Source organism: Triticum dicoccoides, chromosome 2B, assembly GCF_002162155.2.
Source record: "Triticum dicoccoides isolate Atlit2015 ecotype Zavitan chromosome 2B, WEW_v2.0, whole genome shotgun sequence".
In the NCBI taxonomy this organism is placed as follows: Eukaryota; Viridiplantae; Streptophyta; class Magnoliopsida; order Poales; family Poaceae; genus Triticum; species Triticum dicoccoides.
This window is the reverse complement of record NC_041383.1, coordinates 443,645,420-443,662,676: the sequence shown is the minus strand read 5'-3', so window position 1 is coordinate 443,662,676 and position 17,257 is coordinate 443,645,420. Positions and strand designations below refer to the sequence as shown.

General features: G+C 45.5%; 1 long non-coding RNA gene across 1 annotated transcript; it reads right to left on the bottom strand.

Moving 5' to 3' along the window:
- Positions 1 to 7,390: 7,390 nt before the first annotated feature.
- On the bottom strand, positions 7,391 to 7,750 carry LOC119367815. Its single transcript, XR_005176443.1, has 3 exons — positions 7,721 to 7,750; positions 7,556 to 7,631; positions 7,391 to 7,430 (listed from the first exon to the last, which is right to left on the bottom strand). It is a non-coding gene; the product is annotated as an uncharacterized LOC119367815 (long non-coding RNA).
- Between the last annotated feature and the right edge of the window lie 9,507 nt (positions 7,751 to 17,257).

The following is a 17,257-nucleotide window of genomic DNA, read 5'->3' as shown; positions in this document are numbered from 1 at the left end:
ATAGTAGCTAGGGTTCATCGGCTGGTCCAACATCACCTACTATTATAGGGAAAATGTCACTCGAAAAGTTGTCCTGATTTATGCCTTGGTGGAGGTATACATGTTGTTTCGACAAAAAGTACATGGTGGTGGTGCGGTCATTGTCCATATGCTCCTATTACTGCTGCTAATCTAATACTATCACTGGTTAAATGAAGAAATGCTTTTTTTCTCGGGTATCCTGGTTTAGTTCCCATCAAGATAATCATGATGCTTTTGTTTGTTGGTGTACTTTTCATTAATTCGTATTGACAATTAAGATGTCGTTGTTAATCTTGTACCACTGCCAAAACAAAGTAACAACACTATATCCCTTTTTTATATTTTTGCAAATAGTGATGCGTATCTCCACACCAGGGCATGTCTTCCTTAATTTTAATGGAACTGCACAAAATTGGACGGCCATTGTTGTTCCGCCTCACTATCCTATTCCACGTGGTTCTTCCTTCCTCGAGCTTGATTAATGAGAAGAAACAGACCACAGTGAGGATTTGTCGAACTTCATAGGTGCCTCACCCAAACTTGATGCCAAATGGATGATGCATTACCACAATGACCTATCGATGCTCATGGTTGCGCCTCATGGTTGCGTCAGCTGGTGAAGCTGATCGATTTTTCATGAAAAACAAGCTGTCTTCCATCAGTTGTGGTTGTTCACTTAAGGGAGGGTAGTGTACCGCACGTGAAGGACAGGAAGTGCGACCAGGACGCGTGGATCGTTAGTTCATCGGAAGTAGTAGTTTTCTTCACTGGTACGTTAAATAAAGAGTTTCATTTCGTACTTGCACAATTTAAACCGATTGTTATGGAGAGAATAAGAAAACCACTCCACTATATATTAGTCGTATACACGAGTACTATATGACGCAGCTTCATTGACTTAGTGCACCTGCCTTTGGGTTTATGACAGGTGGGCCCAAAATATGGCTGGCCCACCTGTCATACAGCCAAAAGCAGGTGCAGTTAAGGCACCGGAGCTCAGTCTATACTACAGTGTATATGTAGTACTATATAAGCTGGAGCTCAGCGCTTGTTCGCTAGGGTTTGCACTCTCCACACTCTCGCCGCACTACATATATATATACATACATATTTATATATATATATATACATCCGGGCTATTCTGTTACGCGTAATAGAATATTATTCCGTTACCCTACTTGAACTGACGGTTTCAGTCGGTTGTACTGATGATTTTCGAGCGGTTGAACTGATGCTTTCAGTTCTGTTTAACAAATCGTCTCCTTTAGTTCAAACATTTTTTGCCATTTTTTTGTCGGAATGGGATGTGTAATATATCATTGGAAATCTCTTGACAACTATATTTCAAGTATATTGAGCGTTTTGGCAAAATCATTATGGTTTAAGAGCAGTTTTCAAAAAAACGTTTTTTTCAAAACCAAAAACGTGAATTGTATTTTGGACTCAATCTGCAAACGGTTTGTCGGAATTGAGCAAATAAGATAGAGTTGGAGATCTTGCGCAAATCCGCATCTTCCATATATCTATTATTTTTTCTAATTCTATACGATTTAAAAGTAATTTGGAAAGCGGTAAAATTCTGGGCGAAATGTATTTTCGCGATTTTTTGCAAACGGTTTGTCGGATGGATGCAAATAATACGGCGTTGGAAAGCTATGGCAAATGCACAACTTTTTTGTATTGAAATGTTTTTCTAATTCCTTACAGTTCAAAAACAAATTTGAATACGGTCAAATTTGATTTCGAACGCGATTTTTTTTAAAGTTTGTCGAAATGAGGCAAATAATATATGGTTGGAAAGATATCGAAAATATGAAACTTAGTCATGTTGAACGTTTTCTCAGATTCGCAATCGTTGAAGAGTAATTTGGATTATGGTGAAATCATCGTGCTGTTTTTTCCATCAGAAAAAACAGAGTACTTGTACTGATTTTTTGTGTGTTTGTACTGATGTATTATTTCACAGAGTAATTTTGAATATGATGAAGCCTATCATATTTTTATTTTTCGTTCCGGAAACAAAGTACTCGAACTGATCTCCGTATGGATTTGTACTAAGCACGTTTTCACAGATTGAACTTTTACTTTGTTTTTTGGGTAAGGTTTTCCTCTCAAAGTTTCAATGGTTTACGGTAGCAGTGCCCTATACTTACATAGTTTATATCATCGAACTGAATGATTTTTTATTCAAAAATAAAATCTTTTGTTTGTTTCTTTTTTTTGAACTTAACATTTTTTCACAACGATGTTCTGAACTTCTCTCATTTTACGGCTTGTACTTTTACCATTTGAATTTCTATGGGGTTTCCTTTTTTGCTTGAACTTTTACAATTTGAATTTCTGCCATTTCTTTTATTCCGAACGGACCACTATTTTTATCTCATGCTGATCAATATTTTTAATTCAAACCATTTTTCCTTTCATCATCTGACATTTTTGTCTAGTTTTTGTCTAGTTTCGGGTTGCACCCGAGGCAAATGAATCACACCAAATACTGATTGAAAATCATACATTTTCCTCACAAAAACAAACTTCTAAACTTTCCTACAATAATTCTTTGAATTTGCACACACAGCTTAATTGAACTTTTCAACATTGGATCCCCTAATTATACATAATAGTCAGTTTATACGAACTAGTTCTGCTTGGACTGATGTCCGCGTTCCACTTGGACGGCTACGAGTCACCATGGTGGACGAGCTAGTAGCCAAGTGCGGCCAAAGCCACCGGGGGATTGTAGGTGCTTGTGCTTATTCTCAGCTGTGAATTCACACAAGGTGGAGGTGATTAGGGGAAGCATGGTTCATGGGTGACCTTCATCTTGCCGCCGGATACGGGCTGCTCGCGCTCGTGGATGCCGTCAACCGGACGCGAGGCAGCACCACTCGTGGACTAAACTGAGTGTGTCACTGAAATAAGAATAACAGTTTATTGGAGGAATTCTCACTGAAATAAGATAAGGAAATGAAAGACATCTTAAAGTTAGCTATTATACAGACTATTAATTAGCTTTAGAGGACTCACGTCTAAGGCATTTAACACATATTTTTTGGATGTTATTCAAGACATTCATTTTTGTACTTTTCAAACAATCATACTTGAACTTTTCTCAAAAACAAAGAGGGCGTACTTTCTCAAAAGTTTGTAGTTAAATTACAAGAAAAATGAATCGTGCCACTTCACTAGCATACACAAGCAAACCATGTTGACCATCTCTCTTCTCTATAAGCAGCCATAACTGAAAGTTCAGAGAAAAAATAGATCAGCGGGAAAGGTAAAACCAAACATGGAGAGAAATCATCTTCAAACATGTGCTTCTGAACCATCCAAGTAGCATAACCAAACTGAAATGAACAATGAGAAATACACAAGCAAGCTGAACCATTCAACCACACTAACCATCATCCATCCATAGATTTCTACCACACTGTTTTGTACTGAAAGTGAGCATTTGTTTCCAATTCTTACTACGCACAAGGTCTCCAAAGTGCTCAAAGGGCTAGCTTGTCATGGCGTCAAGACGCACCAGTTTATTTCTTTTTTACCTGAAGCAAGAGAGTGAAGAAATAAAATTGCACTCAGAGTCAGCAATGACATGGACAGCTCACACAGGCATACTAAACTCTTGAACTTGCTCCACGGCAATCTTTGAACCTCCTACAAGAAAACAATATATATCGTACATCATTTTTTATTTTTTATCTCGTTCAACCATGCACCAGAAAAAATTAAACACAACAAAATACCAGTTGTTTGGCTCCCAAACATCATGCATATATATTTTTGAACTGATATTCTTTTTGTCACTGCACTGTTGTTGCTATATAATCGGACCAAAATATCACCGCTACCAAGTCTGCACCAGCAAGTATGTGCATGAGTTCAGTTTTTCTAGACCATAGTTCAAGGCAGCAAGTATGCAAGTTTAAACAGTAAATGGACCAAAACTTGTTTGAACACAAAATGTGCATACATGTATACACAACACTTTAGAATTATCCAAAATACAAGTTCAATATCAACACAACACACGTTCAGCTACAGTTAACTGGAAACGAAACGGAATGAACAGAAGACCACACCATGTAATCTGGACATATAGTATAGTATGAACTCTGAACATAACTTACTAGAACATGGCTTAATTTTTTCAGCTAGTGGTCCACAAGCAATTTCAACTTTCGACACTTTTGGCACTGAGGTCAAAGAAGTGAAATATGTGACAAAGAATTGAACTAAAAAAAGATTTTTGGAGATGGAAGAACACTCACGATCGGGTGAACCTGTGACCCCTACACCGGCGGACTGACGACTCTGGTGAAGTGGAGCTGATGGAGGCAGGGTTCATCTAGAATATAGGAACAACAACATCAAATTTATCCAAATATTTTGGTTCTCGTAGGGGCATTTTCACAAGCAACTATAGAGCATTAAATTTAGCACATAAGTAGCATGAGATTTGAATGAGCATCAGCAAAAAGAAATAGCAACGTGAGCTCCCTTTGTGGTTCATACATTTTGGATTGAAGGATAATTTAACATGATGGATCTTGAGCTAATGTACAGGGTGAACCTCTCTTGTGGTTCATATTTTGAAGATCCTTCAGTTCAGTTACCATCAACACACAACACACATACAACCCAACGCAGGAGATGGCCATGGATCTTACCAACAGTGGGATCCCGGCGGTGGAGCTTGAGGGGTAAAAGGCGGGATTCTAGAGTGGAGCTCAGGGGTAGGGGGATGGCGGCCGGGGCCAAGATGGGAGCTGTGGTGTTCGCGCGGCTCCAGGGCCGACGAGATTCGGCGCTCAACGGACGGGATCCAGCAACCCAAGGGTGAGGGGTCATGGCGGGGGTGGGAGCAGGTGGTCGAGGCAGTATCCACACCTCCGGTGGCCAGTGGTCGGTGGAGGAAGGCAGGGCAGCCGGGGAAGGGAGGCGGGCGGCGCTAGGGTGGAGGGAGGATGGCGGCGCTGGTAGAGCGAGGAAGACGAAGCAGGCGAGGAGGGGAGGAAGGAATAAAACAAAACTATCTCTCCAACACACATCAAACTATTCACACATTTCTCTATGGACTGAGGAAAGAATACATAGTGAAATAACATTTACTAGTACTAGTCTTGAGAAAACAAGATCTCAAATGCCAAGCAAGGAGTTTTTGTGTTAGGTTTGAACTGATGGCCTGCCTGTAAGTAAACCAAGGATCTCATATTGCTGCCCTGGAAGATCAAAGCCAGTAAGTTACCAAGGATGAGGATTCGTTTTGGTGCTATTATGGTACTGTTACGCAAACATTTCGTTATTTTAGAACTGGCAATAGAATTATGATTGTCTATTTGAGAATCAGATTCAAGACCGGCAATCTATATATTTGGAAAGAAAGGCAACACAGCAAGAATGCTTGATTATGTATTTTTTTTGCAACGGTACAAGAAATAAATAATTAGTGTAGCTCTTGAAAATGTTGTGCTAATTCAATGCTAGGGTAGCAAAAAAATAAAACATTATAGAGCATACTAATGGTAGTACAAAATGGTTCTTTTTTGCACATTTTTTCTGGGCTAAGTTCCTATGGCCAGTAGCTATCAAGGATTCAAGTGAACTCTCATTAAAAGTAATTTTGTACTCCTCATGTAGAAATACATGGACTTACTGTTGCATGTGTTCTTTGTTATCCAGAACAAAACAACATTTCTCTATGCTACTCTCTCTAAGCTACTGAATGTCCATACAATATTTTGTTTTTTTGAGTAACACATTCATCAAAATATTACTGCATACGAGATGAGAGATGATATGAGAGAGCAATATTATTGCCTATAAGAGAGAGGTTCTTTCTTCTTCCCTCAGGTCTGAATCAAGAGCAGCCCTATAAACCTAATTGTACTGTTGTCGAAGCCCCTTCATATTGAAATACTATATAATATATAAACCTAATTGCTTTTCTATAACACACATGAAACTGTATTTGTGTTTACATTATGAACTGATGATAAATTACATCATGAAAACTGTCATCTGGTTTGACCCTGCATTGAGTTGTGAGGTTGGATTTTTTTGGCATGTCACCTAATGTGAAAATTGCAATTGGAAAGGCTGAACATCAAGTGATAATTAAAGAAGGCTACCAAACAAATGAAAATAGCATTTTTAATATAAATAGCCACACTATTTTTTTGAAGACACACATTGAACCATTTCCGGGGTTCTTAATGAGCTGATGATAGAAAACATGTTGAACTGAAATTTGTGCTTCCAGAACTACTGAATGTTTTGGGTTCTTCTATGAACATTTATTGTTATCTTTTTCTGAAATCCAAAGCACTATTACAATTACAATACACATATGTACTACAGAGCAGCATGTATTTGTATTGTCCATAACAACGAATTAACCAAAAACAACTAATTTATGAAGGAAACAATTTTTGAACTTGGTTTGAGCTTCATTTCTCAGATTTTTGAACTCCTGCTGTAGGTATATTTGAACTTGCGTGACACATTTTTATTCAGTTGAAAAGCAGCTGATTTTTGAACTCCTGTGGCTAACATACCTGATTTATTTCAGTGAAGGGCTGCCACCATGTTGTCGACAAAACACAGCTTGATTTATTTCAATGAAGCAAAAGTTGGCCGGAGATTTGTTCCTTGCATCTAGACAAATTTATACGTTATAACATGAGATATTCTATCATATAGAGAGCTTTTAGTTTACCTGGTGATGAAATACGAAATACAAAATTTATGGCAAATATATTTGAACTGATGTATCCTTTTTCTAGTTACTGAATTGCTAACCACTCCAAATAAACTTTTAACTACTCATGGAAAGTATTTTTAACTGACTTTTCCATGTTTTTTTGTGTGTGTCTTTTCCCAAATCTTTTCTGACCCTCTTCTCTGAACTTTTATATTTATTTTTCATGAACTATTTAAGTTACCCTGGTTGAACTTCTAGCGTTTTCTTTCTTTTACTAATTTTTCTTTGTCCAATATCATCTCTGTCTCGTAGTTTCCCATCCATCTCATTGTGTTCGAACTTTTCGCAATCTGGAACCTGAACTATCTGTGAAAACACATGCTCCAGTACAATCTGAGACGCCAACTCAAGCAAAACAATCAGTACTATTCACATCTATTAACAACGGCTTGAGATGCTCATGTAGAGGGTAGTGCAAGCTACTAGTACTAGGCATCCAGCGTGGTTGGAACAAACAAGATTAACAAGTGATTTAACGGCGCAGCACTACATAGACAGGCATGAATAGGAACAATGCTATGTACGTGGAGACCGGCCACAACAACAAGCGACACATGCGACCACACCAAACTTAACCATGGTGAGGCGGCCACCAGCAGCGGACCGTTGCCGAAGCCCTTATTGAATGGTCACATGCAACGAACACCTGCATTTTGTTTACTGAAACTCATGCTCCAAAATAATGAATGGAACAACTACAGCATATCCATTCATCTGTAGCAGCTTCTGTATGATATCAATCAGAACAAGGGAGAGAAAATCAACACGTACTCTTCTACTTTGATGGAGAGGGGGCTATACCGAAGAACTTTCGACAAAATGCAGATACTTGTAACTGTTAATTTTTCTAAAAGTAATGGGTATTAGCACCATAAACCTCTAAATTTCTGAAAATGATTAATCTTCAGCTAACCGCTCAATGACAAGTGAACTTACAGGGGTAGGCACCATCTGGTTCAGCCGTTTACCAACTTCACCATCTATTTATTGAGAATCGTCAACAAGATCGACTTTCATGTCCGCTCCATATGGGTATTGTCGGTGTCAAAACCGGCGGATCTCGGGTAGGGGGTCCCGAACTATGCGTCTAGGCGGATGGTAACAGGAGACGAGGGACACGATGTTTTTACCCAGGTTCGGGCCCTCTTGATAGAGGTAAAACCCTATGTCCTGCTTGATTAATATTGATGATGTGGGTTACAGGAGTAGATCTACCACGAGATCAAGGAGGCTAAACCCTAGAAGCTAGCCTATGGTATGATTGTTGTTCGTCCTATGGACTAGGGCCATCCGGTTTATATAGACACCGGAGAGGGCTAGGGTTACACAGAGTCGGTTACAAAGGTAGGAGATCTACATATCCACATCGCCAAGCTTGCCTTCCACGCCAAGGAAAGTCCCATACGGACACGGGACGAAGTCTTCAATCTTGTATCTTCATAGTCTTGGAGTCCGGCCGATAATGATAGTTCGGCTATCCGGACACCCCCTAGTCCGGAACTCCCTCAGTAGCGCCTGAACCAGGCTTCAATGACGACGAGTCCGGCGCGCATATTGTCTTCGGCATTGCAAAGCGGGTTCCTCCTCCGAATAATTTATACAACATCGTGAACACCAGGATAGTGTCCGGCTCTGCAAAATAATTTCCACATACCACCGTAGACAGAATAATATTACACAAGATTGATATGCTGACGTATTCTGTGGCGTGACGTCACACCACTTCCAAGCCTTTACTCGAATTGTTTTTATTGTTCCACCTCAGCGCGTTTAGCGAGGCGGTTTCCTTGGCACGTCTTGTCGAAGCAGAGATCGTGTTCCCCTTATTCCGGGATTCCCATTAATACGGACGTGGGTAACCCAACCGCGCCCGTTGCCACGCCCCCTCCATCGAAGGCGGGTTCCAAACGGTCACGGGGACGGCTCTTGGTATTCTTCCTCTTTATAATGAGACCAAGGTCCGTTCTTTTTATTCAATCCTCTATCGAATCCGCCCCTCTCCCTGAGTTCCAACTCCCAGGGCTCCGAATTCAGGTACCTTCGATCTTCGACAATGTCCGGTCCTGATCTATGAGGCCGGTGGATGTGACGGAGGAGGACGTGCTAAAGCTGAGAGATGCCAGGTATTTAACCTACGAGATTTCGCATAGGCTGGCTACCCGAGGGCAAGTTATCCCAACTCCCGAGCCTGGCGAGATCGTCGTGTTCGTGTCTCACTTCCGTCGGGGTTTAGGTTTCCCGACGGATCCCTTCATGAGGGGGCTCATGTTTTACTATGGGCTGGAATTCCATGACCTGGCTCCGGAGTCCATCCTCCATATCTCATCATTCATTGTCGTCTGTGAAGCCTTCCTCCGCACTACCCCTCACTTCGGCTTATGGCTCAAAACCTTCAACGTGGAGCCGAAGATGATTGAGGGGCGTCAGGCAGAGTGCGGCGGGGCGGTTATAAGAAAGAGGGCCTAAGCTCCATGGCCCAAGGGCTCTTTCCAAGAGGAGCTCGGCTTGTGGCAACAGGAGTGGTTTTATATCACCGCTCCCCGGGGCAGCAGGCAGAAGCCGCCGCCCGTCTTTCGCTCGGGCCCTCCATAGCAGCTGACGTCATGGGTCAACAAGGGGCGTGACTGGGGGCCGCCCAAAGACGTCCCCTTGTTGCAGGACCGGATTCGAGGCCTCCAAGAAAGGGAGATCAATCTGGTCGCAGTGGTGCAGGTCATGTTGATCCGGCGCCTACTGCCCTGCAAACGTCGCCCCCTCCGCCTGTGGGAATTTAATCCGGAGGGGCCACGAGCTCTTCAACACTTCATGGGTTTGACTCCCATGGAGATGTATAAACTGTTCTTCGGATCGCAAGAGACGCATCCAAAATTGACCGAGGACGCTGGCCTAAGCTGCAATCGCCCGGATACTCAAGTAAGTAGCCCTGTGTCCGGACACACCGTCCATTTATTTATCGTGAGCTTGCCTTTTAACCAGCTATCCCTGGACAGGAGTGCATAGCGCAAGGAAAACTGATACGGTGTCTGACCCCCTCCCTGAGACCACGCAGGATCCCGTGTTAATCAAAATGTTGGAGGTTGCACCTTCGAATGAGGGCGAAGGGGGGGCACGGGGAAACTGTCACCTCTGCCAAGGAGGCATTTAGTAAGGGAGGAATCGAGAGTCCCTCCTTCCAGGGGGAGAAGAGGAACGCTTCCGAAGACCCGAAGGCCAAGGCCTCAAAACGGGGAAAGAATTCTGTACCGGAAGGTCCTGTGCCAGAAAGCGCCCCGGCTGTACTGTCTCCTTGGAGGAATCATCCCTCTAACAAGCCGTAAGTGAAAATGGGGATTTTATAATTATCAGACACCCCTGCTTAATGTCTAAAGGTAACGAAGTTTTTACCTTGTAGTTCGGATCTCAGCCCATCTCAACACAGCTCATCTTCGGGAGACCTTTGTCCGGCGATGATGGAAAGCGAAACGCCTTCATCTACTGCCCCATCGTGCGGGGCGGACGACCCCGAGGTGTCATCGCAGAGGGTCTCCCCGAGTCCGGCGGCACCGGAGAGTTCGGCGCCCATTGGAGTACGGCCGATGGAGCTGCGGGATTTGCTTAAGAGGGCGTCCATCTTAGAAGATCACCGCACATTAATGGGTGATGTGATTGAGAGGATTTCGTCCACCGAAACCGGGTTGTATGAGGCCGTCAGAAGTTTACTGATGGGTTTGAGGTACACAAAAAATGACATACATGTTGACAGTTTTGCACATGAAGTGCGCCCTGTATAGATAGTAGCCCCTGAGACTTGGTATGCTGTCGAAAGCGATAGCGTGCCAAGGATCGTAGTCTCAGTTATAGAATGCCTCCTTTCCTATGCAGGTGGCGGATCATCCAGTGGCCAGCCGGACTGATGGATTTGCCGAGCTGAGAAGGAAACTCGACGTTGCGGATGCGGACATCTCGCAGGTCAATAAATGACTGGATGAGTCACAAGGTACGTGGTTGCTCCGTGGTCGCCTAGTAAGGAGGCTGACGCCCGTGCCTTACAATTTGTATGCTTGATGCAGATGGCGCTGCTAATATGGAAGGCCTTCGAGCCGAACTTGCTCGGGTCAAGGAGCAAGCCAGAAAAAGCGAGGCGACTGCCTCAAAGGAAGCGGAAGAGCTAGAAGCCAAGAAGGCTGCTCACTGCCGAAGCAGGGAGGAGATGGCCGGAATGGCCGCGAAATTAAAAGTTACCGCCGATCGCCAGGAGGTTCTTGAAAGAGAACGTCGAGCGGAACAAGAGGACCTGAAGAAGGCCGACGCCGAAGCCAAGGATGCCCATAGTGCAATGCGGGCTATGAAGGAGGAACTGCGCCAAATCCGAGACATTTTGGCTGGAAAGCCCTTTATGCTGCACAGGAAGTTCACGGATCCGAAGTATGCTCAGCTCGGCCTACTGTATGGTGCGGAGGATCCTTATCTGGACTTGGCAGCGAGTGCGGCGGACGCAGTCGTGCACTTCCGAAGCTAGAAGGGCCACGAAATGGAAGAGCTTTTCTGGTCTCAATTCCATAGTCCGGAGCGTCAAAACTTCCGCTGAGTGATCGGCTGGTTGAGTGGGCTGAGCTAAATAGATTGTCCGGACTTGCCATGACGAATGTGGTCACTCATCTGTGGCCGGGATGTCCCAAGCCGAAGAGTTATTTTGGCTTGTTGCAGCAATTCCTTGGGGCAGTGCCGCATATTAAGGCGATGAAGCGGTTGGCATGCATAGAAGGTGCACGGATGGCTCTCGCCCGCGGTAAAACATACTGGGTGGAGATGGATGCCACCGCTGTTGCGTCCCGGGGTTTGGACAAAAGCCGATTCTCCACCGAGCATTACTTTGAGGAAGTCCTGCAGGGCGCTCGTATAATAGAGTCGCAGTGCTCGAAAGATGTTATGTTTGAATGACATGTATGATTTCTAAGATCATATTTACAATGCAATGACTTTTTATACTTGTGTGTTCAAGTATTGAACTATCTCCTGTGCGGCCATATATATATGTATAATCTGAAAGATGGCAGTCTTTGGCTTCAGCCCCCACGCACATGGTGTGGGGGTGTTTGCAAAAAGAAAAACGCTTTTTCACACTTAATCCAACGTCTTGGTCCTTTTAAGGAGGTGATAGCATAGCAAACTAGGCAACCGGACTATAATGCTTTATCACTTTCACTTAGCCATAGGAGCTCGAATGTGGGGCTACTATATAGCCCCTGATGGCACCGCGCTTCTCCGAACTCGGGGCGCGTATGTGCCTGACCGGGAAGCGGTCCTTCGTCAAAGCGGAGGAATTCTAAACATTCCAATGGTCGATCGAGTGGTTGACTAGTCTCTCGCTATATCATGACAGTCAGTTTTCGGCTTTCTCTACTGAGGTGCTGTCCCGGCCGAACCGGGGCACAATCGCAGTAGTTCTCCTGGTGCCGCGTTAGCCGATGATACGGAACGTAAGGCAGCAAAACACAGGAGCCGGGCAAACCCAACATTTGACCAAAGACATGATTCGGAGCTGATGCATATAAGGCCTAACTCGAGACGCCGAACACTCCCTGAGGTGTTCGGTCTTTATGATATCGGGCAGAATAAATCCCTAAGCCCCTAGTGTCCAGGTACACGCGGGAACTTCTGACGCGGCCGATGCCAAAACGTCAGCCTCCTCCTCGGCTCTGGTAGGAGACCGGGGGATGTCTATCAACAAGAGACAGTGAGAAAGGTTTACGCAGTGTCTTAATCTGAAAAGAATCCTTGCAACGGGTCCCTACTGCACGTCTGCGCCTGTGTCTCCGTTGTGCTGTATCCTGGACGGGTGTAGCACATGCTTCATCTGTAAAAGAGAAGGACTTAGTTTCTAAGAAATATCGTGCAAAAAGTGTATCAAAATAAAGTATAGTTTGGAAGATGAAGAAAGTTGAGCTTTATTGGCTTTCTTCATTTATGCGCGCAGCCCCCTAAAAAAAGGGGGTATGCGGCTGGGAAGCCCCTTGTTAAGTTACGCCGGACTCGTATGACCATGTCCGAGGTCTAAATGACCTGTTTTTAGGGGCTTTGACCTGCAAGGTCGGAATAATGTGTGGCTATCGAGGCAGCCGCACATTCTCCATGGTCGAGAGACACCTGGAGTTTTAAGAATATGCCACGTGGACCGCGCATTTTTAAGCGTAAGAGATGCGTAATTTGATATTGCATTAAAGCGGATGAAAGATGCACGCCCCAGTAGTGCTTAAGGGCTACTGCTAAATGGGGCGATGGAGAGTGAGCTTTTCGCGAGGGAGGTTGTCGGATGAACCGAACACGACCTCTAGTGGTACAGAGCCTGTAAAATTGGCTAAAAAGGCCTAGCGTCACTCCTTTAAAGGAAGTGCTGCTATAGCGAATTTTGGTGGGTTCTATCCCCTGTCTGCGGACGGTGTCCTGGTATAGCAGGGGCCGCACTGCATGTTATCACGTGAAGTCAGTTCACAATTTTGACTTCTAATGGGAAAGTCTTTTGGTTTCCGGAGTGCTGCTTTTGGGTTTCGTCACTCTCACTTGGTGTGTCGACCCCTTTGTGTTCGGCGTTAAGTCGGCCGGACTGCTTGAAGACCCAACAATCTCTGTGGGTATGGTTTGCAGGCTTCCCGGAGGTACTGTGTATTTGACACAGTCTATCTAGAATCTTGTTTAGGTTGGATAGCTCGTCACTGTTATCCTTTAGGGGCAGTGTTTTGTTGTTCGGCCGAGAGCTTTTGAATCCGGCGTTGACCGCCGTACTATTTGGGCCATTTTCCTTATTCCGGCGCTGATCTTTGCATCGTGATTTCCCATTTCCATCCCTGATTTCGGATGTACTCGGGTCGTTGGTGCTGCATCTAGCCAACTAGCTATCTTCCCCCGCGCAAAAGCGGGCATGAGACTTGTTAGTGCGGCCATTGTTCTTGGTTTTTCCTGGCCGAGGTGTCTAGCGAGCCATTCGTCTCGGACGTTGTGTTTAAAGGCTGCTAAGGCTTCAGCGTCCGGACAGTCGACTATTTGGTTCTTTTTAGTGAGGAACCTGTTCCAGAATTTGCGTGCTGATTCTCCGGGCTGTTGAGTTATGTGACTTAAATCATCTGCATCCGGAGGCCGGACATAAGTCCCCTGAAAATTTGCTCGAAACGCATCCTCAAGCTCTTCCCAACTTCCAATCGTATTTTATGGGAGGCTTTTAAGCCAATGCCGGGCCGGCCCTTTGAGCTTGAGGGGTAGGTATTTTATGGCATGGAGATCATCTCCTCTTGCCATGTGTATGTGTAGGATATAATCCTCAATCCAGACTCCGGGGTCTATTGTTCCGCCGTATGCCTCTATGTTTATGGGTTTAAATCCCGCTGGAAATCCATGATCCAGTACCTCGTCGGTAAAACATAGTGGCTGTGCGGCGCCCCTGTATTTGGGTGTGCCGTTGTCTTCAAATGCTCGGCTGGTTGTGTTACTTCCTGGAGTCTTCTTTTTTGGCCCATAGATAGACCTGGCCGGGTTATCCTTTTTTGAGGATCTTTATGCTGATCATGTGCCGGCTTGTGTGTGGCGCCCCGTGTTGCTCTTGGCCTGTCATCTGGTCATCTATCCGGCCAGGCGGCCCCTTTGTTTTTTGACTGTGGGGGCTCGAAGGCTTCCTCGTCAAATTCGGGCAACAACTTGCGCTTCGGGTAGCTCTTTGTCTGGTGACTAGTGCCATATTTATCTGCGGTGTTGAGTACTTTGCTCCATCTCATTCTGAGTGCGTCTTCCGCTGTTTTGAGCTTCCGCTTTTGCTTCTTCAAACTTCTTGCAGTGGCGACGAGCCTTTTATGAAGATTCATATGCTCTGGTGATGTGAGATCATCTTCGCCGGGGATGGGTTGCTTGTCCGGTTCATGTCCGGCTGGCTGCTTGTTGACGTGTGCGTCGTCCACTGCTTCGCCCTGCTCTAGGGCCGGGTCCATATGGGTGCCGTTTTTATCGATGCCGGTCTTCGGGCGGCGCTTGCATCGCCGCTTTGTTTGTTTGTTGGGGGAGTTGTCCTTCGCCACGTCCCGTTTTTCCTCATTGTCGCTTCCTTTTAGTGTGTCCGCCATGTATACATTGTGGGCTGGGGTGGCTTTCCTGCGCCCGTTAGGCGCTGGTTCTTGGTCGTCTCCGGCATCGTCGTCCATACCGTCGATGTCATCGGAGTCGTAGTCTAGCATGTCAGTTAAATCATCGACAGCGGCTACCAAGTGGGTGGTGGGTGGGCTTTGAATTTCTTCGTCGTCCGCATCCCAACCGTCCTGACCGCAGTCCGGCCAGGGCTCTCCTGATAATGAGAGATATTTTAGCAAACTCAAGATGTCGCCAAAAGGTGAGTGTTGAAAGACGTCCGCTGCGGTGAACTCCATGATCGGCGCCCAATCGGATTCGATCAGGGCGGGTGCAGGAGGTTCGGAGTCCGGCGAGGAGTCCGGCACCTCGGAGTCACGAGCTTTATGAGGGACAAATTCAGTGTCCGGCTCTATCGCCGTAGAGGTTGCAGCCCCCGAGGCGGTGTCTAGGCATCCATCCTCGATCTGCGGAGCTGGCTCCGAATTGAAGATCGGAGCGGTTTTGAGTGCGGCCTCCAAGGTACTGTCCGGCTGCAGAGCTAAATCATGCTCGCCGCGACAGTGCGGCACGCTCGGCTGTGGCTCGAACCCATCGAGTATTAAGTCCCCGCGAATGTCAGCCGTGAAGTTCAAACTTCCAAACCTGACCTGACGGCCAGGGGCGTAGCCTTAGATCTGCTCCAGTTAGCCAAGCGAATTACCCTGTAGTGCAAAGCCGCCGAATACGAAGATTTGTCCGGGGTGGAAGGTCTCACCCTGGACTGTGTCGTTGATGGTGATTGAAGAAGCCATCGAGCCTATCGGTGACGACACAGAGGAACTCTCAATGAAAGCACCAATGTCAGTGTCAAAACCGGCGGATCTCGGGTAGGGGGTCCCGAACTGTGCGTCTAGGCAGATGGTAACAGGAGATGAGGGACACGATGTTTTTACCCAGGTTCGGGCCCTCTTGATGGAGGTAAAACCCTACGTCCTGCTTGATTAATATTGATGATGTGGGTTACAAGAGTAGATCTACCACGAGATCAAAGAGGCTAAACCCTAGAAGCTAGCCTATGGTATGATTGTTGTTCGTCCTATGGACTAGGGCCATCCGGTTTATATAGACACCGGAGAGGGCTAGGGTTACATAGAGTCGGTTACAAAGGTAGGAGATCTACATATCCGCATCGCCAACTTGCCTTCCACGCCAAGGAAAGTCCCATCCGGACACGGGACGAAGTCTTCAATCTTGTATCTTCATAGTCTTGGAGTCCGGCCGATAATGATAGTTCGGCTATCCGGACACCCCCTAGTCCGGAACTCCCTCAGGTATACTCCTAGACTTCAACTTGTGCTGAATTTTTATTTGAGATTTCACTTGAACTTGCTTTATTTTCTCCTACTATTGGAAGCTACGGTAGAATTGATCAGATAGTACACGGAACTAAAAATACAGAGAAAACGAATTAGTTGCACGAAACATCTCTTTTCATTCATTTATGTTATACTAGACCGTACCCATTAGCAAAGTGCTCCAGTAAGTAAAACAAATGGCAAAAAAACTTGCTGTCATTTACAAGGTTCGATCTTTTTAGCTTCCAAGAACCTTGACCAGTTTCGAACATGCAGTTTCTAAGACCGTCACTAGTTCAGCTTAAGTCCACCTTGAGTACTTCTTGTTTGAGTTGATCTCTTGCAGGTCGACTAGTCCAGCAAGGAGAAGCAGTGGGAGGCGTGCCACAAAGCCATGACCTGCTCCGAAAAGTAAGCTCAACAGCCACTATGATCATCCAATCCAATAGTACAACTGAATATTTGTAATGCTTCAATACACACAGAATGCACACACTTATGTTCAGAGAGCCAACCTATTTAAGTTCAGAGAAATAAACATATTTAAGCTTAAAGACCAAATGTGTTTAGGTTCAGAGAACAAAACAATCTTCAGTGTGATTTTCTGTGTACGCATAATCGCAGAAGCAATATAGTTGGACTGAATCTCTAAGAATTCTAGAACTTCCAAAAAAAGTGCAGGCGGAGGTTATGTTGCTGCTAGCTAGTAAAATCAATGGCAGAGGATGGACACAGGACAAGCACCATACCGGGATGGCGATGAGGAAGCTGCCGACCTAAACATCTCCTTTCCTTCTATATACAAGGTCCTTGAACCTCGAACATGGGCGGGGTTGTACTGCACGCGAGGCGGTGGGGGTTGGCAGCTCTGCGTAGTCTGGAGCGAGCTTGGAGCAGGGAGGAGGCACTCGCCATGGCTAGGAGAAGTCGGGAGGATGAAGAATGGGTGGCATCACGATGTGGCAGGTGGAGAACTGGGGGTTGCCGCGCTGGGGATGGGGGATGGGGCACGACACATGGGGCATGAGATGGTGGCGGAGGGGCGGCG